The 22,859-nt window shown below is 38.9% G+C and overlaps 1 long non-coding RNA gene across 1 annotated transcript in view; it reads left to right on the forward strand.

Moving 5' to 3' along the window:
* Nucleotides 1-615: 615 nt before the first annotated feature.
* The window catches only part of LOC129427918 (uncharacterized), a 111,244-nt gene continuing 89,000 nt past the window's right edge, over nucleotides 616-22,859 (forward strand). The window contains exon 1 of the long non-coding RNA XR_008638780.2: nucleotides 616-666. This is a non-coding gene — a long non-coding RNA (uncharacterized lncRNA). The remainder of the gene's footprint in view (nucleotides 667-22,859) is intronic.

Here is a 22,859-nt window from a genome sequence, read left to right on the forward strand (position 1 = left end):
CTAGATCTGACATCATTATTTGGTCAGGAGGTCAGAGATCACCTGTCATCATAACCTGCTACTACACTGTGTATAAATCACAAGTTCTCATGTCATCTCCACGTTCAGATCCAGTAACAGTAACAGTTCACAGTAAGTTATTGTTTTCGAAATCTGAGAAATTTTGACTAGAGTAAAACTTTGGATAACCAACCCCAGTCTCCACTAAATCAGAAAATAATTTTTCTTTAATGATTTATTTAGGTTTTCCTCAGGCAAAGTTGTCAGTGTCTTCTTCAGTTATCATGGACAGAGACACAGTACAGCTGGATTGTAGTAACAGTGAGAATCAGAAGATGGACGAGTGTTACTTCAAAGTAAATAAGAGTAACAATACCAGGAAACCGAGCAGATCATGTCAACTATCACTCACTGGATCTGACATCATTGAATGGTCAGGAGGTCAGGGGTCACCTGTTAAAATAACCTGCTTGTACACTGTGTATATATCAGAAGTTGGAGTACAGTCTGGACGATCAGATCCAGTAACAGTTCATAGTAAGTTATTGATTTATAAATATTATCACCAGCTATATTAATACTATTTCATTTATTAATACTACATTCTCTCTGCAGTTTTAACATCATCTACCACTGCAACTACTACAACAACAGTCATGACAACTTGTGAGTAATCTCTTAACACTAAATCAAACTTGTACTGTATTCAAAGACAACAAAAAGCAATTTTTCAAAGCAATGATCTCAGAGACAGTTCTCTTAAAAGTCATCTTAAGCCAAGCGCACAATACAGAATTATCGGCCTGAATTTACCCCGATTTGCCCCTCCCAAGAATCTGAGAGAAAATAGGGTGCAGGACCTCCACCGGTTCCGATGTTCGGCTTAGATGATCATGTAATGTTGACGTTTACTGATCAAATATTACCCTCCCAATATGCTTTCAAGTAAAATGGGGTCACTCTGATTATATCAAACATTTGATATTTAGGATTTTTTAAATCGGGATGATAACATCTGTACTTTCACAATAACCAATGAGAAACTAAGGTGAATGAATAGCGGTCCGTGCCCACAGCCAGACTCTTACTCACAAAAGCTGTTCCACTTCACGTTGCGCTGTAAGAACCGACAGGTGGATGACATCAGAGAACCACAAAAGCAATTTGAAATCAGACTCCTCCATATGATTTCATGAATCATCCTCGCGGTACTTTAATGTCCTTCGCCACTCAGTTGTTCAGTTGCCCTTCGTAGTGTAAATAAACCTGCCCTCTCGCAGTGAGTTGTGGGTATAATTTCAACCGTTTGAGTGTCCATGGTGAAAAACTGTTTAAGGAACTAACTCTGCGATTCAGTACTACGTAGTTCACAGACTTATTGGCATGTTTCAGCAAAACATTTCTAACATTTATAATGTGTGAATAATGAACAACTTAATTCTGTATATTTAGGTTTTCCTCAGGCAAAGTTGTCAGTGTCTTCTTCAGTTATCATGGACAGAGACACAGTACAGCTGGATTGTAGTAACAGTGAGAATCAGAAGATGGACGTGTGTTACTTCATAATAGATGGAAGAGGAAATAAACAGAGCAGATCATGTCAACTATCACTCACTGGATCTGACATCATTATTTGGTCAGGAGGTCAGAGGTCATCTGTCATCATAACCTGCTTCTACACTGTATATAAATCACAAGTTCTCACGTCATCTCCACGTTCAGATCCAGTAACAGTAACAGTTCAGGGTAAGTTATTGTTTTGAAATCATAACTGAGAAATTTTCATTAGAGTAAAACTTGTGACAAACAACCCCAGTCTCCAATTTAAGGTAAATCAGAAAATTATTTTTCTTTAATGGTTTATTTAGGTTTTCCTCAAGCAAAGTTGTCAGTGTCTTCTTCAGTTATCATGGACAGAGACACAGTACAGCTGGACTGTAGTAACAGTGAGAATCAGATGATGGACAAGTGTTACTTCATAATAGATGGAAGAGGAGAGAACAAGAAACAGAGCAGATCATGTCAACTTTCACTCACTGGATCTGACATCAATATTTGGTCAGGAGGTCAGAGGTCATCTGTCAACATAACCTGCTACTACATTGTGTATATTTCACAAGTTCTCCTGCCATCTCCAAGTTCAGATCCAGTAACAGTAACAGTTCATGGTAAGTTATTGTTTTGAAATCATAACTGAGAAATTTTGACTAGAGTAAAACTTTTGATAACCAACCCCAGTTCCACTAAATCATAATTTTTCTTTAATGGTTTATTTAGGTTTTCCTCAGGCAAAGTTGTCAGTGTCTTCTTCAGTTATCATGTACAGAGACACAGTACAGCTGGAGTGTAGTAACAGTGAGAATCAGAAGATGAACGAGTGTTACTTTACAATAGATAGAAGGGAAAATAAACAGAGCAGATCATGTCAACTATCACTCACTGGATCTGACATCATTGAATGGTCAGGAGGTCAGAGGTCACCTGTTAAGATAACCTGCTTCTACACTGTGTATATATCAGAAGTTCGAGTACAATCTGGACGATCAGATCCAGTAACAGTAACAGTTCAGAGTAAGTTATTGATTTATAAATGATTATCACCTGATATATTGATACTATTGTGTTTATGTAATACTACATTCTCTCTGCAGTTTCAACATCATCTACCACTGCAACTACTATGACAACTTGTGAGTAATCTTAACGTTACATCAAACTTGTACCCAAAGACAAAAAAGCAAATTTTCTTTATTCACCTTCAATGATCTCAGAGACAGTTCTCTTAAAGGTCATCTTAAACCGGGCGCACACTACAAAATTTTCTGCTTGAATTAACCTTGATTTTCTTCTTCTGAGAATCGAAGAGAAAATTGGATGCAGGACCTCCACCGGTTCCGATGTTCGGCTCAGATGATCATGTAATGTTGACGTTTACAGATCAAATCTTATACCTCTCGATATGCTTGCAAGTAAATTGGGGCCGCTCTGATTATATCAAACATTTGAAAGTTAGGATTTTTTAAATCGGTATGATAACATCTGTACTTTTACAATAGCCAATGAGAAACAAAAGTGAATGATGCCTGAATAGCAGTCCGTGCCCACAGCCAGACTGTTACTCACAAAAGCTTTGTTCCACTTCACATGGTGCTGCAAGAACCAACAGGATAGCATCAGAGTACTGCAAAGGCAATTTGAAATCAGAATCCTCCTTATGATTTCTTGAATCATCTTCGTGATACTTTGTTGTCCTTTGCCCCTCTGTTGTTTAGTTGCCCTTGGTAGCATAACTCAATTCGCCTTCTTGCAGTGAGTTGTGAGTAACATAAGCCATTTGAGTGTCCATGGATCTACACTTCGAATTTTTGCCTAAAACAGTAGACAATCCGGGAACTTTATGGATACTCATTTTAACAAACTATAATATGGGGCATACTCATTCTAACTTCAAGTACTATTGTAATTTTGAATTATATTATTTTGAATTGAAATATTTAATTATATATCTTTCAGAAGCAGGAAAGTGAACATACGGGTTCTTTTGTATGTGCCTCTGGACTAATTATGGGAACTCCTTTTCTATGTGTTTTACATTAACCTATCACAGCATTTCTGCAAGAAACGTAAACTCTTCACATGTAACTATTTAGACACAACACTAACATTAAACAAGATACCAAATGAGTTTCATCGGACACACGTGCATTGTCGTGGTTAAGCGTTTGGTCTGAACTTTACTTCCGATTTCTGATTGTTTAATGGTATGGCTAGTGGCTAAAATGAACTCTGAAACAAATACTTTGTCAAAAATAACAAATGTTTTGGTTTTCTAAACACAAGAGACGGATCACCAATATATGAAGGAAGGTTTGACATCTCATGAAGTTGACGGAGAAATAGCGCTTTGAGTTGTTGAGTTGTCATCATAATTGCAAAATGACTGTCTGGATACATTACTTATTACTTCGAAGATACTCACGAGTTGCACTTTGTCTGAAAGAGACACAAGTTCTCCATCTCTCACATCTGTTCCCCATCACGATAGAAAAGTTAAATGTTCCGTCAGTCTCCTCTTTGTGATTTGAATAAAACAATGATTAGTCTTTACACACACTCAACAAGATGCTTAACAAATGATGAATAACTATCATTTAGTAAAACAAAGAATAAAGTATAAGAAACAACTTAATCCGATCTGAATTAATGTGCATCCACCCTGTAGATCTGCAAGGTTTATTTCTCTCCAATAGCTGTCCTAGTTGTTTGTACAGAGGGCGGCATTAACTATTGATTATCCAATGCATAAACAGATAATCAAACATGCTGTTAAAAACCACATTTTGCAACATGTACATTTCAACTAGCCTGGTGCAACCAGACTCTCGTACATTCATTTCAACGCTCCATTCATTGCAAAGCGTTACTTCCGTTAAGGAGGGTCCTCTGTTGAAGTTTAAAACTATTGGATCTGCCCAGAGTCACTCTGAATCTGCCATAGCCAATCGCTAACGTGTGGTCGTGACGTATGTCACTCAGTCTGGCGCACGACCTCAACGTCTGCGTTCTTAGCCACTCCCCACTGTTCGCTGTTTGGACCTGCAGATTTTTGCCGGAGAAAACGAAACTCTACACAGCAGTCCCAGACGTTCTTCTGAAGCGAAATGAAAATTAAGCGAAAGAACGTAGGAGGGCGGAGCCAGGCTAGATTTCAACCATTTAGTTTACAGATTACAGATGGTTTCAGCAGTAACAACATAAATAAGTGGCTTTCGTGGAACACACTTCACTTCCAGTAAACTCCGCTAAGAATAAATAACAACAAAGTCCTTTTAGAGTAGTTTATTTATATAACAAGCACAATAAACAACACGTAGATTTCGGTCAACTAGTCAAACCATTAAACGAACAGAAACCGGAAGTGACGTAATCGCTTCGCAGCACGTGCATCTGATAAAACCATCTATATAAATAAAACTTATAAAGAGCTCAACATCAATATGTATCTGTTTCTGTAAATCACATTGACTCACACCATATAAACAGAATACACTTCTTAAACCATATTTATTTGAAAGTTTTACCCTAGGTTACACTATTTAGGATGGATATTATGTAGATTGGGATGCAGGGTTATTGACAGATAGAAATACTGATGCTATATAGATTAACTGGTTAATATACTTTACTCCCCCAATAAAAATACAGATTTGTCATTTTTCATTGTGCCGCTTTATTTCTCCATGATTGAATTTATGCAACCCATTCTCACCAAATGCGTACAAATGACATGCAGTGTGATTATCGTGCAATAGATATTCCGCTTTTGCGTGCATGATATGCCAGTCCTTCTTGTTCACTTATATGCTGTGTCGTGCCGTTTTATTTTTTGGTTTCTCTTTTTTTCTGTTTTTAAACCATTTTTGCTTGGGTTTAGGGTTAGATTTGGGTTTTGCTCTAGGGTGTAATTTAAAAATATAGGTTTTTCCATGTTTTGTCTATATTTAAATCATTGTCGCTTGGAGTTTGGGTTAGAATCGGGGTTAGGATGTCATTTTATGTTACAAAAAGTTGTTCTAACCCAAAATCCAAGTGACAATGGTAAAAAAACAGAAAACAAATGAGAAACCAATAAATAAAATGACACATTGCGCCATATAATGTGAGCTGAAAGGACTGGTATATCATATGCACGCAAAAGCGAAATTTGGTGTATCTATTGCACGATAATCACACTGTGTGTCATTTGTACGCATTTTGGTGAGAATGGGCTGAATTTATTTACTCTCTAAAATGTTCCTCTCTTATATTATTTTAACAGCAGTAGCTGTAGTGTCCACGACAAAAACAACATACCCTGAAGCTTCAACCACAACAGACCCTGAAACTCCAACCACAAAATACCACCCAGCTGAAACCAAAACAGACCATGAAGCTCCAACTACAACATACTATACACCTGGTGAGCCAGAGATCAAATATTAAACACATCTTTATTAGAATATAAACATGACTTAAAGCATTGGATTTTTGTTTTACAGGTGAAATGCTGACAGTCGTAGTGATTTGTGTCATAGCCATATTTATAATTGTACCTATTGGAGTGATCTGTCTACGCCGATTTAACTGTGAGTAAAAATTCAAAGTTCGATTGTATATGACTTAAGATCCTCAATACTGAATAGACCTAAAGATGTTGGAAAGATAAAACATTTGCTGTAAAATGAGACCAGACATTCATTTAAATGGAAAAAAAATGCAAAATAACGTTTAGGTTATATTCAGTGATCCCTGTAATTCTGGCCAAAGATGAAAACAGTTTAACTTTCACATGAATGACCCAACAGTGAAATAATCACAGAGAATCATTTATTATTTTGTATGAGCTTCAATGGAGAAAGATGCTTTTTGCTGTTGGAGAGTGTAGTTACAGTGTGTGGCACAGCGTCAATATGTGATGAGATATACAGATGTTTTATTTAGATTAGTAGAAAAATAAGAATAAAAGTGACACAGAAATAATAATGATTGCCACATTCACTATGATGTATGTATTGTAGCCCTTGTTTACTGCTTAAATTGTGATTGGTCATCTCCACACAGCCACTGAGAAATGTCTCCATCCCTGCTTAATGACAGAAAACTTTTCTAAAGATTCAGGTAAAATCTCATGACACCTCTTCAAAATAGACACCCATATTTCATTTACCTTAACTGAACTACTTTTCAACAAAAACAGTCTTATATTACTGACCAACATGACTGTTCACACAGCAGAATGCAATACAGAAATACAGTGGCCCTGTACTATGTGAACATATTTCTTAAATAATGTGGCAATTATAATTTTTATTTTATTATTATCTTTGACATTTTGTTCAGTTACTGTCATGCTGACTTTAGTTATCTGATCATGATCTGTTCAGCATGAAGCTGCTGTGTGAACAGGACAATTCAAGACTCGCACCTGTTAGTAAATACAGCTGTCAAACCCAGACAATGTGAACATTTCCACTGTTACTTAAGTTATTTAAGCTTTATTTCTGTATCTCACAGGATCTGATGATGTTCACACAATGGTGGTCTACTACAGCACACCAACCTGGCAACCTCAGAGCACTGAAGATCTCAAAGTCTTCTCAAAGTGCCAATTCAGTCATAAGAGCTGATAATACATGAAATTTACTTCCAAACTTAAATATAAACGCAAAAAGAAAGTTATCAAATTTCTTGAAGCTAAAAATTACTCAGACAGGATTGGTTTTACATGTGTTTACTCTGTGTTCTGATTCAGCCATGTTTGTGTTTTGCTCTCATAACCTCTGTAAAATCCTAGAAAATAAATAGAAATAGAGACGCATTTGGTCTTCTCATCACATTCATTATTTGTTTTGTTCTATTATGAAAGCAGCATAACATTAAAAATTTCAAAACTTTTTTTATTTTATTATTATAAAATAAAAACTATTATTAATATCTGTGTGATGCATTATTTCCAGATGTAGGGCAGATCAGAGACAAGTGTAGCACACAAAACTTATTTACTATATTCAGACTAGGGGTGGGCGGTATGAACAAAAGTCATTTTATTTCACGGTAGTGGTATACTTCATGGTATACATGTTTTTCAGTTTACATTGTTTTTGGAATATAAAAATTTGCAGACATTTGCCACTCACTACAGACGGTTTCAGCAGTAACAACATGCGGCTTTCGCGGAACACACGTAACTTCCGGTAAACTCCGGTAGCTAAGAATAAATAACAACAAAGTCCTTTTAAAGTAGTTTATTTATATAACAAGCAAAATAAACAACACATAGATTACTTAGGAAACCAAAACATTAGTAATTTTCGGCGAGGTATTTGTTCAAAAGTTCAGTTTAGCAACTAGTCACATCATTAAACAAACAGAAACCGTAAGTAAAGTTACGATGTATGCGTCCGGTGAAACCTGATTTCACACTCTACACAAATTCTGAGGCTTAACAAAGTGGGCGTAACCGCAGTCACTTTCACTGTGCAGTGACGCGATTTTGTGTCTGGTCGGAACTTTACTTCCGGTTTCTGTTTGTTTAACGGTTTTAACTTCTTGCTGAAACTGAACTCTTAAACAAATACTTGTCAAAAATAACAAATGTTTTGGTTTCCTTGGTAATCTACGTGCTGTTTATTTTTTGTTATTATATTATTATTATTATATTATTACATCCAAAAACATGAAAAGCAATAAGTAATAGGCTATTTTGTACCCTGGTTTAGAGGCTGACTTGAGAATTGCTCTGTTTTGATGGGTGGGCCGCATTGACGATTTGGAAGTAAACGCCCACTGCTATGATAGGATAACAGTTTTTCGTAGTCAAACTAGCTTTAAATACTCACTTAAACCCCATTCACACAGACCTTTGGTCCCAGAAAATACCCGTAAAATTGCCAGACAAGCACCTGTGTGAACGCAAACACGTCCCATAAATCTTCTGGGATTGTTGCTGGAAAGAGGACCTAGTAAGATACACGGAAAACCCTCTGTGTGAACAAGAAGCCAAAACAATGCCGTAATGGGCGTGTCGTAGTGAGGACGCGCGCGTCATCACGACAAAAGTTATGGTTCATCTCTTTAAAACGAGAAATTTACATTCAGATCAACATTCACAACGAGAAATGTCACAAACTAGACTGAAGCAGTAAATGATAAATGAGACTCATAAACAATGCTGGGCGTGCCGTAGTGAGGATGCGTGTGTCATGGCAAACTTGAAGTTGGTTTAATTCTTTAAAAAGAGGGATTTACATGCAGATCAACATTCATGACGAGAAATGTCTGCAAACTGGACTGAAGCAGATATCAGGTAAGTTAGCTGGTCACTTACTGCGCTGAAGCGAAGTTCATTCAGCAGCATACCAGAATACCACATCACGTGCTCATTTGAGCTTATAATAAACAAAAATGCCTGCGTGTCATCCCAACAAGATATATCGTTCAGCTCCTCAAAACGGGGGTTTTAAATGCATATAAACAATCAGCTCAAGGGAGCTCGTTAAATATCCACTCTAAAGCTGAGATCATTCACCAGCATAGAACGACACGTCACGCGCTCCTTTATAGTCTTATCTTAAACAAAAACGCGAGTGGTTTCTGGAGAGAGAAATAATAAATAATATGCAAACTTCAAACGCTGCGTAGAAGAAAGTGCAGAACTTTAAACAGGTCACGTGTCTTTCCAGGACCTTGCAGATTCCGACAAACCATTGGCAGTGTGAATGAACAAAAAAATCAAACGATCCTGGAAAAATCCAGGGTGCATTTCCGGGTATTTTCCAGAATGTCTTTGTGAAAAGGGCTTTAATATCATGTGTAATCAGAGTTTACTGTTAAGTGTCTTGCAAGTATTATGTTAACGTGAGCGTCTATTTTATCATAAACCCTTTGATGCGTGAACAACACACACACACACACACACACGTGTGTATTTTATTATAAACCCTTTCCAGGAGTGTGCAACAACACACGACACTCCGAAAACATATTTGGACTCTCGGAAGAGAAGTCATCGCCAGCCACTGATTATACTAAAGTGTTTAACGGTTCTCTAAGTGAATTCACGCGTTTTAGACCATAAAACATTTTTGTTACATTCAGTAAACATCTCCTCATCTACTTGATGCCTGTCAGCTGATCAAACAGTAAAAAAACGCGATCTCTGTAGACAGCAGCCTCCACAAACTGCAATAATAACAAACTGGCCAAACCTACACCAGAAACCATAACAACGTGTTCTAACCACTGATCTATATAAATGACTGGATTGCGCATTAACGTAAACATAGTACCCCACGGTTTGGTTTAGTTTGGGTCGGGTCAGCTTACTTTTGGGAGCTTTTCCATTGGGATCACTTCGTAGTACCCGATACTTTTTTTCGTACCACCTCGGTTGGGGTTCCAAGCGACCCGAGCTGATACCAAACGTGACGCATAAACACTGTAGTTCACTGATTGGTCTGAGAGAATCGTCATCGGCGCCGTCATCCTATTATGTAAAATATTAGCTTTAGCTTGCTGCTAGCTTGCGCTGTCTCGAGCAAACATGTTGTCATCTGTGCTCTGTTTTAAGTTTCCAAACACCCTTTTAGCGATTAAAAACATCCACAGGTTGTGAATCAGGAACACATAAAAGTTTTTCCAGACTTGCAGTTTGTGGCGGCACATTCGCGACGTGCACGTCAGTATTATTTATGCTTTAATGCAACTTCATTGAGGCTCAGCGGAGCGCCGTCGACAAACGCCACGGGTGTTTGAACAGAAACTGTTATGTGAGACAGATGTAGTTATAAACGCGATGTGCAAAGTAAACTTCTATTTGTGGTGGCCAATTTTAATTTTGTGGCGGCACATTCGCGACGTGCACATAAGTATTATTTATGCTTTAATGCAACTTCATTGAGGCTCAGCGGAGCCGTCGACTGACGCCACGGGTGTTTGAACAGAAACTGTCATGTGAGACATAGGTAGTTTTAAACGCGATGTGCAAAGTAAACATCTATTTGTGGTGGCCAATTTTAATTTTGTGGCGGACTGATAAATAAATAAATGTATGGGAATGTACAAGGAGGCTCTCTCTTGTATGATGTCACAGCCGTATGCAGCGCAAATATAACGACACGCCTATAATTCCTCCCATTGCGAAGTGATACTAAACTCAATGGAAAAGCTAACCACGCCAAAGTGAGGTGAGCTGACCCGACCCAAACTAAACTAAACCGTGGGGTACTATGCAATGGAAAAGCCCCATTAATGACACGGGTATAAATAAAGGTTTTTTTTAAATTCAGCTACACGGTCAGCGTTATTTCTCTAAATAAGTTTAGGTAACTTAATTACAAAACCAGCAAATTATTGCATGCACATACGGTACAAAGTATGATTATTTATTTAGATTTCAGAATGAGCACGTTTGTCATTAATACTAAATATGCTGCGGTCTGTCTGCTGATCTGATACTGTAATGAAGATAAATGTATAATAACTGATTAAAAACTAAAATGTACAACTTTCAGCAAATAACTATGTACATGCTTAGGACGTTTGTGTTGTAATAATGTACAGGGTAACTTCAGATATAAAAACGAAGACTAGTAAAGTGATGTTTTATCATTAAAATCTGATCGCGTCCATTGATTTAATAGAATGTTTGGGTATACCAACATGGCGGCGCGGTGGCTTCACAGTTGTGACGTCATGCGCAATCCAGTCATTTATATAGATCAGTGGTTCTAACCAATAAACGCCAAGTAGGATTTGGGGGTTGGGTTTGGGCGCGTTCATGAAAGCACGGAAGGGAGGGGGAGGAGTTAACTACGCTGCAGTTTGTTTGAAAACACATTTCAAAAATCAACACACAGATTCGCTTAGAGAACCTTTAACGCCCGGTGCACACTGTGAGATTTCAGCCACGATTTAGCTGTCTGGGACAAATTTTGAAATCCTAAAAGATTTCTGGAATGCCAGGCTAAAATCTGCCATCTTTGATAGCTAGTTTGACATGTCCACAGACAGACGATTAATGACCATTGCGATCAAAATTATCCTCCAACAAAATTCTGGCAGTGTCAGAAATTTTGAGACACAATCCTGCTGTGTGACATCTCCCTACGACAACCGGCAGATCAAGAACCAATAGAAGCACAGAACCCGATGACGCAATTAGTGCAGACAATTGTTAAAAAGAGCCATGTAGACTGTACAGCAGGAGGAGAAACTTGTGGATTTATGGAAACATAAAGAGTGTTTGTACAACGTGTCATCACCACTGTACCATGATAACATAAAAATGAAACAGTCTGGAGAGAAATCGCGGTGGAAATTCAAATGCCAGGTACTCGTCTCCTTAGTTTTTTCTTCTTTTTATGCTGGAGACAAGTCTTTATTAAAATGAACGGAAGATGTTGTTTCGGTTTGCTAGCCTTCGCTTCAGCATGTGTTTTCCCACCCGTCGTCGATCGATGACGTAAACTGCGGACGCGTTTGTCGGAATTTTAAAAGTCTTTAAACTAGTACAATCTGACATTGATGGAAACTGAGATCAGTGTGACATGGATTTAACTATGATCTTAGTCACACAGTGTGGCAAGCAACAATCCTAAAAGACTATTTAAAATCGCACAGTGTGGCAAGCAACAATCCTTAAAATCGCACAGTGTATACCGGGTTTAACTCACATTTACTACGCCATTCTGCTCGGATCCAATATTGATGGAATGCATTGCTTTTAAAAAGTAGGCTCTCTGCAAATCCAGCATCGACCTGTAGCTCGTTCCTCAAAGTTTTATCCAGCAAACACAGAGCAAATGTTATGCTTCCCTCAATGTCTTTCTCGATGAAAACAATGGGATGCTTATGGTACTGTGGGTGTACTTTCTATCCTAATGGACGGGGCTCAAATGCTCCAAGCAGGCAAAGCAGAGAAAGGCGGGGTAACCTCGCTCCTTCTGACGTCATAACAAGGCACATTCCTAAACGGCACATCTGAGCTGACTTTTTTCAAAGGCAGAGCAGAATACACAGTGCTCAGTTTACACCTATCAATTTATTTGAACCAATTGGGGAGCATAAACAGGCTAGGGGAACTCATATTAATGTTAAAAGACCTCATAAAGTGACATTTTCATGCCATGTGCCCTTTAAAAGGACTTTGTTGTTATTTATTCTTAGCGGAATTTACCGGAAGTTACGTGTTTTCCACGAAAGCTGCTCGTTTGTGTTGTTACAGCTGAACCAGTCTATTGACAGAATTGAAAAATCTGTTACATCTGACATTTTATTCCGCGGTAACGGAACATAGCGTCATACCGACCAGCCCTGTATACAGCAATGATTTTCTTACTTTGATGACGCTATTATTTGCGATGCAGTGGATTTATACTGTACCATTTATTATTGTTAGAATTAAAGACAGAAGATACTTTGTATGTAATCCACAGTGTTTAATGCTCTGATTGTGGACTGATCTATATTTTCATATACATTAAGCTAACAGCACAATGCATGTTGTGGTTTCCTGTGGGCCGATCTTCTACTTCCTAATTCAGATACTTTATGAGTCTCGTTTTGTGTCTTTTCTCTCACTTGCTGTAATGGAGTTGTTCATCATCACTCTTCTGCATCTTCTTATGGAGGTTCAGTCAGATAGTAAGTGATTTTTATTTATTAATGTCATTTACATTATTGAACAGATGCTTTTATAGAAGGAACATGAAAAGATATTTGTCAAAGAAGAACTACAACATCTGTAGTAACAGACTGACAAGATCCAACAGTAAACTAAAGCATTACAGCTAGAGTCAAATGAAGAATGTTTCAAAGTAAATAAAAAGGTGTTTTTAGGGAGGAATTTAAGGAATTTACAGGAAGTGCTTTAAATGTCATGCAATACTTTATCTACATGTTTGTACTAAACATTTCATCATACACAATTTTAGCATGTCTTACTCTACGTGAAATTTGTTTTAGTAAAACATTAAAAAATATGAATCTACTGACAATTAATTTTAAGACCATATGAGAGTAAATCTACTTGCATGTGACAGCATGAAAAGTCAAGCTATCAAAGAAACAAACAAACAAAACATAAAAGATAATCTTAACTATGCTGTACATTTGTGGAGTTATGGCTTTTCGGGCTTTTTGCAAACAATTATATTGAATAAATTACTGCAGAGTATTACTATGACATGAGAATTAGTTATTCAATATAAGAGAGATAAAGATATTGTGAAGATATGAAATCATGTTGGACATGTTGCTACAGTATGTGAAGTTATTTTTTAGTTAGTTGTTGTTAAGTCAAACTGACAGTATGTCTGACATATACGCAGTTTGCAAATGGTATAAAGCAGTCACAGGGCCACCTTTCACCTTTAAGGTACATAAAGTGCTGCAGGGATGAAGTGTTTTTGTTAGCCAACCGGATGTTAGCAGAACACTGGAAAAGCATATTCTTTTTTCCCATAGACCTTTGGATTAGTGTAAAAATTAGTTTTTACACTAAACAAAAGTTTATAACACTTACATGTTTGTCCAAAAAGTTAATCTTCACAGATACATACAAGTTTTATGAATTTTTAAGTGTAAATGCGCTTAACTTTATAAAAATTGTGTTTATCTGTGAAGATTACAAAACATGTTGGACAAAACATGTAAGTGTCATACAAGTTTGTTAAACACAGAGCTTATTTTTTGTGATAATCCAAAACTAATGAATTGGGTTTCTTTGCTCTCAAGCGGTGGGGGCGTGTCCTCTGTCAGAGCTGAAACCACACCCAGTGGTGAGAAAGCTGCTGTCTCCTTACTTTCAAATATAGCTACAACCTGAATGGAAGCTCACCAACCCTGTCCAAATAATCATGAACACAGAAATTGTGAAAAACTGTTTAACTATCTAACTCTGCATTTCAACAACAGTTTACGGTCTTATTGTCATGTTTCAGCAAAAAATGTCTAACATTTATAATGTGTGAATAATTAATAACTTAATTCTGTATATTTAGGTTTTCCTCAGGCAAAGTTGTCAGTGTCTTCTTCAGATATCATGGACAGAGACACAGTACAGCTGAACTGTAGTAACAGTGAGAATCAGATGATGTACGAGTGTTACTTCATAATAGATGGAAGAGGAGATAAACAGAGCAGATCATGTCAACTATCACTCACTGGATCTGACATCATTAGCTGGTCAGGAGGTCAGAGGTCATCTGTCATCATAACCTGCTACTACACTGTGTATAAATCACAAGTTCTCATGTCATCTCCACGTTCAGATCCAGTAACAGTTACAGTTCACAGTAAGTTTTTGTTTAGAAATCATAACTAAGAAATTTTCATTAGAGTAAAACTTGTGACAAACAACCCCAGTCTCCAGTTTAAGGTAAATTAAAAAATTATTTTTCTTTAATGATTTATTTAGATTTTCCTCAAGCAAAGTTGTCAGTGTCTTCTTCAGTTATCATGGACAGAGACACAGTACAGCTGAACTGTACTAACAGTGAGAATCTGAAGATGGACGTGTGTTACTTCATAATAGATGAGAGAGGAGAGAACAGTAAACCGAGTAGATCATGTCAACTATCACTAACTAAATCTGAAATCATTATTTGGTCAGGAGGTCAGAGGTCATCTGTCATCATAACCTGCTACTACGCTGTGTATAAATCACAAGGTCTCATGTTATCTCCACCTTCAGATCCAGAAACAGTAACAGTTCAGAGTAAGTTATTGTTTCGAAATCATAACTGAGAAATTTTGACTAGAGTAAAACTTTTGATAACCAGCCCCAGTCTCCACTAAATCAGAAAATATTTTTCTTTAATGGTTAATTTAGGTTTTCCTCAGGCAAAGTTGTCAGTGTCTTCTTCAGTTATCATGGACAGAGACACAGTACAGCTGAAGTGTAGTAACAGTGAGAATCAGAAGATGGACGAGTGTTACTTCATTATAGATGGAAGAGAAAGTAAACAGAGCAGATCATGTCAACTATCACTCACTGGCACTGACATCCTTAAATGGTCAGGAGGTCAGAGGTCATCTGTCATCATAACCTGCTACTACACTGTATATAAATCACAAGGTCTCATGTCATCTCTACGTTCAGATCCAGTAACAGTTCAGAGTAAGTTATTCTTTAGTAATCTTTTCACTAGAGTAACACTTGCAACAACCAACCCCAGTCTCCAATCTAAGGGAAATCAGAGAATTTTTTTTCTTTAATAATTTATTTAGGTTTGTCTCAGGCCAAGTTGTCAGTGTCTTCTTCAGTTATCATGGACAGAGACACAGTACAGCTGGACTGTAACAGTGAGAATCAGAAGATGGACGAGTGTTACTTCACAATAAACAAGCGTAAAAATAACAGGAAACCGAGCAGATCATGTCAACTATCACTCACTGGATCTGACATCATTGAATGGTCAGGAGGTCAGGGGTCACCTGTTAAAATAACCTGCTTCTACACTGTGTATATATCAGAAGTTCGAGTACAATCTGGACGATCAGATCCAGTAACAGTAACAGTTCAGAGTAAGTTATTGATTTATAAATGATTATCACCTGATATATTGTTACTATTGTATTTATGTAATACTACATTCTCTCTGCAGTTTCAACATCATCTACAAATGCAACTACTACAACAACATTCATGACAACTTGTGAGTAATCTTAAAGGAATAGTCTACTCATTTTCAATATTAAAATATGTTATTACCTTAACTAAGAATTGTTGATACATCCCTCTATCATTTGTGTGCGTGCACGTAAGCGCTGGAGCGCGCTGCGACGCTTCGATAGCATTTAGCTTAGCCCCATTCATTCAATGGTACCATTTAGAGATAAAGTTAGAAGTGACCAAACACATCAACGTTTTTCCTATTTAAGACGAGTAGTTATACGAGCAAGTTTGGTGGTACAAAATAAAACGTAGCGCTTTTCTAAGCGGATTTAAAAGATGAGCTAAATTTTATGGCGTAATAGCACTTTTGGGAGTACTTCGACTCGGCGCAGTAACACCCTCCCTCTCCCATTATGAGAGGGAGAAGGGGAGCGGACTTTTCAGGCGAGTCAAAGTATCCTGGGCAGCTCCAAAGAACCAATCATCCAGGCGGGACGGTTCGGGCTGAGAGGGGTGAACCCACTCTAACCCTACGGTCTCCGCCGCTTGAGCGAGCACGGCCACCGTCTCTGGATCTAACTCCGGCTTCACGACCCGACCGGATGGATGAAGGACGTCGGGGTCCTCAGAGGGAGGGGGCCCACCCTCAGATGCTGCGGTTTCTGTGGATCCGGAGGGAGGCACAACAGATTCTACAGACATGTAGAACACGACGCTGAAGTCTCCATCGGCACATCAACCGGCTGTGGATGAGGAGGCTGAGAGCTGGAGGACGAATCCCCCGACCGGTTCAGCACAGTGATGCGAAGATCATCCTTTGAGAGCTTCACGGCCACTCCGTGGCGGCGTTCAGCACTCGTAGGACGCGGGTTGCGTTTTTTCCCGGAGGAAAGACAACCGTCTCCGCAAATCCACAAGGGACATGTTCTCGCAGTGAGAACACTTACCCCCAGCAAACGCTGCCTCCGCGTGCTCGATGCCCAAGCACGAGAGACAACGCTCGTGACCGTCCTTCGGACCCATATACTTTCCGCACCCAAGATCGCATGGACGAAAAGCCATCCTGAAAAGGATGCTGATCTCCGGATATACGAGAGAGTGGCTGCCTTTAACAAGGCACAAAGCTCTCTCGTAACACTCTTTTAGGGAAATTCACTTAGATGCTCAGTTGATGATGCGCACAGGGAAAGGCAACGCACACACTAAACTCAAAACAAAAAGATGCAGAGCCGTGGAATATTGCGAGGCGTCCGCTTTGGTACTGCTAGTCCAACCAACTTCAGCAATCGATCCCAAACGGGTGTGCCTCATAAGCCTTGAAAAGTGAAGCCTCTGGCTCTTTGATCGCCCCCTGGTGGCTGGCTGCAGTACAAGTCATAACCCCGCCCTCTCCATTCAAATGAATAGGACTTTGCTCTAAATAAAAAAAATATTTACACTTCCAATAAAAGTTTTCGAAAGATGGTTTTGGTCCTTTCAAGTAGTTGTTATCACCAGTGGCGGCTGGTGCTAAAAAAATTTGGGGGGGCGCAAACACACTAAAAATCAAACTTTTACTGTAGTAATGCAGCACTCTTAATAGCTATTTATCAGGTGATGAGTATCATTAGCATTTAATGCTGAAAATGTTACAGTTGAAATCAAACGCACGAAACAAATGTACTACGAATCTGTAATTAACTAATATCAAGGTAATCATTCACACACAAACACACACACACAAACACACACACACACACACACACACACACACACACACACACACACACACACACACACAGAGAGAGAGAGAGATTCATTTTTAAAAAAAACAGCGTTGTAAAGAGTCCTTCACAGTCATTTATTATCCGTCATTTCATGGTTTAATTATTTTCATTTTCGTTCACATGTTCATTTCTAATCATAAACTTACAAGACAAGCATACAAGTCAAATGTGTTTATTCATTTGTTTACAGAACAGATAAACGGAGACCGTGCATCACTTTACCATCACACGAAGCAGAATAATTAATGTTTTTTTTCTCACAGTGACAGCGGAGGCAATAAAACACGGAGCTTTATGCTGAACAGGCAAATATGAACAAATCAAATATCAAAATACTACTGCGATTAAAATATCAATAAACATGTAAAAATCTGAATTGAACTAAACTCATCTGAAACCATCTTATGTAATTAACGCATGAAGGCAGATTAATGCAGACTCTTGTCATTAGATTGTATCTTTACCTTAGACAGGCGTCTTGTTGCAGTGCTCCTGACCTGTAGTGTTTAACTTCAGCAGCCATGCGCAGACCAATCAGTGTATGACATCAAAATATCGTGAGAATATCTAGAAACCAGGACGTCATTTGAGCAACACACTGCCACCAACTGGACATACTTAGGAATTACATTCTCAAGTTGAGTTGTATGGGCATCTGCCAAAATGGCGCTCATATTTTCCTTTATCCTGCTTAAATTTTCTCCGTCAAAGACTTTTCGTTTAACGCGACTGAATACACACAAAAAGAGACACTAAAGTTGCCTAATCACAGGCTCGTATGTTTCTTTTTGCTTTTATAGCAATAGCACAAGCACATTTTCCCTCACAACAGACCAAGTAAATTTTTCCCTCACAACAGACTAACTGTTAACGTTACATACGGGGGGCGCATGCACGAGTGCTGACCCTCGGCAGTGGCTTGTTTGTTTGTGTGCTTTGTATTAAGTTTGTAAAGTTTGTAAAGTGCGACCGTCAGTATGCTGACTAAGATTGTAATACTTATCTGGGCTCTAATAATAATCTGGGACATTGTAAACGCACTCGGAGGAGAAACACTGGTGCCCAATGTTTGTTTTTACACCCGGGAGGACATACTGAATCTCCGCTATTCCTTCAAAGGACCTCCGAACCTTCTTTCAAGCCCTCCTGGAATAATCAACCACGGATGGATTAATAATAAGAAAAAGAAGAAGAAAAGAGGATCAAGAGGTGGGATTCGGAACAGGATCAAACGGCGGGGAAGCCGCTTTCCCCTCCTGACAGTAACTCTTTCGAATGTGCGTTCACTTCAGAACAAAATGCATGAACTTTCTGCACTTATTAAGACTGACAGGGACTTCAGCAGGGCCAACTTGATCTGTTTTACCGAGACATGGTTGAACGAGGATGTTAATAATATCAATTTGGATGGATATTCTCTAGTTCGCTACGACCGGGACGTGACACAGACAGCAAAGCATATTGGAGGTGGACTGTGCATGTTTATAAACTCCAGCTGGGCAACTAATATCACGGTACGTGACACTAAATGTACCACTCATTGTGAACTAATGACTGTTTCATTGAGGCCACATTATTTGCCCCGTGAATTTGGCCAGATCACCGTGATCTTGGTATACGTGCCGGGTCCAGACTTTAAACTCGCGGCAGATAGCATAGCTGCTAGCTATAACAAGGCGCTCCGTCACTCAGCTGATGACCCTGTCTTCCTTTTGGGAGATTTTAACAGATGTGATGTCTCTGTACACCTGCCAAATCTGGAACAATATGTTACATGTACGACAAGATTGAACAGAACTCTAGATTTATGTTATGGGAATGTGGAAGGTGCTTACGCTTCCCGGTCCCGCCCACCTCTGGGGCTATCAGATCACAATGTCATTCATCTCCTTCCAAAGTACCGCCAATCACTGAAAAGGGCTAAACCTACTGTATTTCACTGTCAGGTCCGGACAGACAGCTCGATGGACATGCTGAGGGGCTGTTTTGAGGCAACGGAATGGGATCTGTTTTTAAGAGACCAGGATTGTCAGAACGATTATGAATTTTTAAATGACACCATAACCAGCTACATTAATTTCTGTGTGGATTCAGTAATTGGAACTAAAGAAATTAAAATCTATCCAAATAATAAACCGTGGGTCAGTAAAGAACTTAAACATCATCTAAATTTAAAGAGAAGAGCCTTCATACAGGGTGATTTGCAAAAAAGCCCAATTGGACAATAAGGACAGAGTTGAGGAAAAATTGAAGACAGGTAATGCTAGAGATGCATGGAGAGGGCTGAACAAAATGATGGGTAGGGAGCAGAGGCAGACTTCTCATTGTGATGATCCTCTCCAACTTGCAAATAGTATGAACATATTTTATTCCAGATTTGACAAATATGATTTCCAAAGTGAGTGTGATGCTGTCTGCTCTGGACTGACCTCTGACCCAATGATTATTCAGGAGGAGAAAGTGATCTCCGTACTGCAAAGGGTTAGCCCTCACAAAACCCCTGGTCCAGACGGGCTTAAAGGGTGGGTATTAAAGGAATGTGCAGCCCAACTGGGACCAACTATCCCTAAAGTGTTCCAGCTGTTCCTGAACTCTAACTCTTACCCCCAGGCCTGGAAGACAGCGACCATCATACCTGTACCAAAAACCCCTAACCCCAAAACAAATAATGATTTCAGATCCATTGCTCTTACACCCATTCTTAGTAAATGTATGGAGCGCCTCATACGCAATGAACTGACCCATCAGGTAGCAGGATCACTGGACCCCAGGCAATTTGCTTATCAAACCAACAGAGGGGTGGAGGACGCCACACTCACCCTCTTGAACAGCATCTATAGTCATCTGGATAAACCCAACACTCATGCTCGTATTCTTTTCATGGATTTTTCCTCAGCTTTCAACACTGTTCAGCCACACCTCCTTCTAAGGCGCCTCCGTGACCTGAAAGTCAGTGATGGCCTGGTCCTCCTCATCAGGGAATTTTTGAGAGACCGACCTCAGCGTGTCTGTATTAAGAAATGCCTCTCTGACTCTCTTGTCCTGAATACAGGTGTTCCTCAAGGATGTGTATTGTCTCCCTTGCTTTTCTCCATATACACAAACGAAATACAGTGCAACAATAGTGACCTCTCACTTATTAAGTATGCTGATGACATGGCTTTAATTGCCTGTCTTCGGGACTCAAACAGTTCTCCCTACCTGCAGGACATCAACACATTGACTTCATGGTTTGACAGCAGCTTCCTGGATCTTAACATTTCCAAGACCAAGGAGATGTGGCTGAGAAGCAGTAGGGGAGGAGGTAACAAGGACCTTGTGCCTACCTTCAAGCCAATCAGGATAAAGGGTCAGGAAGTGGAGCTGGTCACTCAATTCAAATACCTGGGAACTATTATAGATCACCAACTACAATTTCAAAACCATGTGGACTACGTACACAAAAAAGGAAGACAGCGTCTGGCTCTTCTGAGGAAACTTAGGAGTTTCAACACCAGTCAACACACAATGACCATTGTCTACAAATCCCTGACCGAAAGTGTGCTGACGTTCAACATCGTGTCATGGTATGGGCACCTCTCGGTCAAACAAAAGAACACACTGGAACAAATTGTCAATCAGGCAGGAAAGATCATTGGACACAAACAACATCAACTCTCACATTTGTACTCAGAGATCTTATTTAAAAAGGCATTACAGGTTTATCAAGATCCCACTCATCCCCTCCACTGTGCTTTTCAGCTGTTGCCATCAGGACGGAGACTTGTAGTCCCAATGGCAAGAAAGAATGGCTACAAGCAATCATTCATTCCATTAGCTGTGACCATTCTTAACAAAGAACTGCCCATGGTCAGATAAATGTTTGTAGTTAGGCATCTTATGTATTTTACTTATTTATTAGTTATATATTTTACTTCCTTTATAGAGTAACTGGACTGACTTTTATAGTTTTTATCAATATATTACATTTATTAATTTATTTATTGTGCATGATGTTGTCTGTGATATGTGTGTGTTGCTTGTATGTTTTTATGCCACTGTCAAAGACAATTTTCCATTTTATGTAAGTTTAATGGACATTAAAGAAGTCTAAGTCTAAGTCTATACAGTCCATCAGCTCAATATGCACGGTTCGTGAAGTTTCCTTAAAAACAGTGGTTTTCTCGTGGGTGCTTTTTAAACTGTACAACAACAAAACTAACAACAAAGTTGACCAAGCCACGTAATATACCGGATTATATGAGCAGCACTCGCTCTCATTATGTCCACGCAACACAAGCTCAAACGTGCCACAAAAGTTCACGTGCACGTCTATCACGCATTCAGACTTTAAAACAGCAAACAGGGAAAAAATAAAACTCAAGAAGACTTACATGATATCCAGCTAGCCAACTCCGTTTGCCATGAGAAGTGGTGGAGAACACAGACTGCCATCATTTGACTCAGTTGGTCGATCTGGTCCAAGCTTCTTAATCCTTTATTTATTCATCAATTAAATACCTTGTAAAGGGTGATTTTGTAAGGATAAAAGCATATTTTCCTTCATCTCAAGATATTTCACTTGCTTTCACTGATCTGTACTGTAGCTATCCGTTAACACAGCAATCTCCAACGCGGTTATGAGACTCTTCGAACCATCCAATCACAGGAGGTAAAAAACATTAAAAGCAATATTGATTCGCTTTCAACATAAGTGCGGGTGTTTAGGGCGCACAGTCCTGCGCCCCAGGGCGGATCCGAAACCAGTCACTTAGAGCTCAGCCTCAGGTCACATGTTTTTACCCTTTTTCCTGACCTACATAGACACTCATTAGGGGTGCGCCCCAGACACACAAACATGACACACACACAACGAACTCAGTATTGATTTTTAATTGTTATAAATAAATTATAACATGACTAACAGTGAAATAGTACAACTAAATGAATTTATTTTG

Source organism: Misgurnus anguillicaudatus, chromosome 14, assembly GCF_027580225.2.
Source record: "Misgurnus anguillicaudatus chromosome 14, ASM2758022v2, whole genome shotgun sequence".
NCBI lineage: Eukaryota > Metazoa > Chordata > Actinopteri > Cypriniformes > Cobitidae > Misgurnus > Misgurnus anguillicaudatus.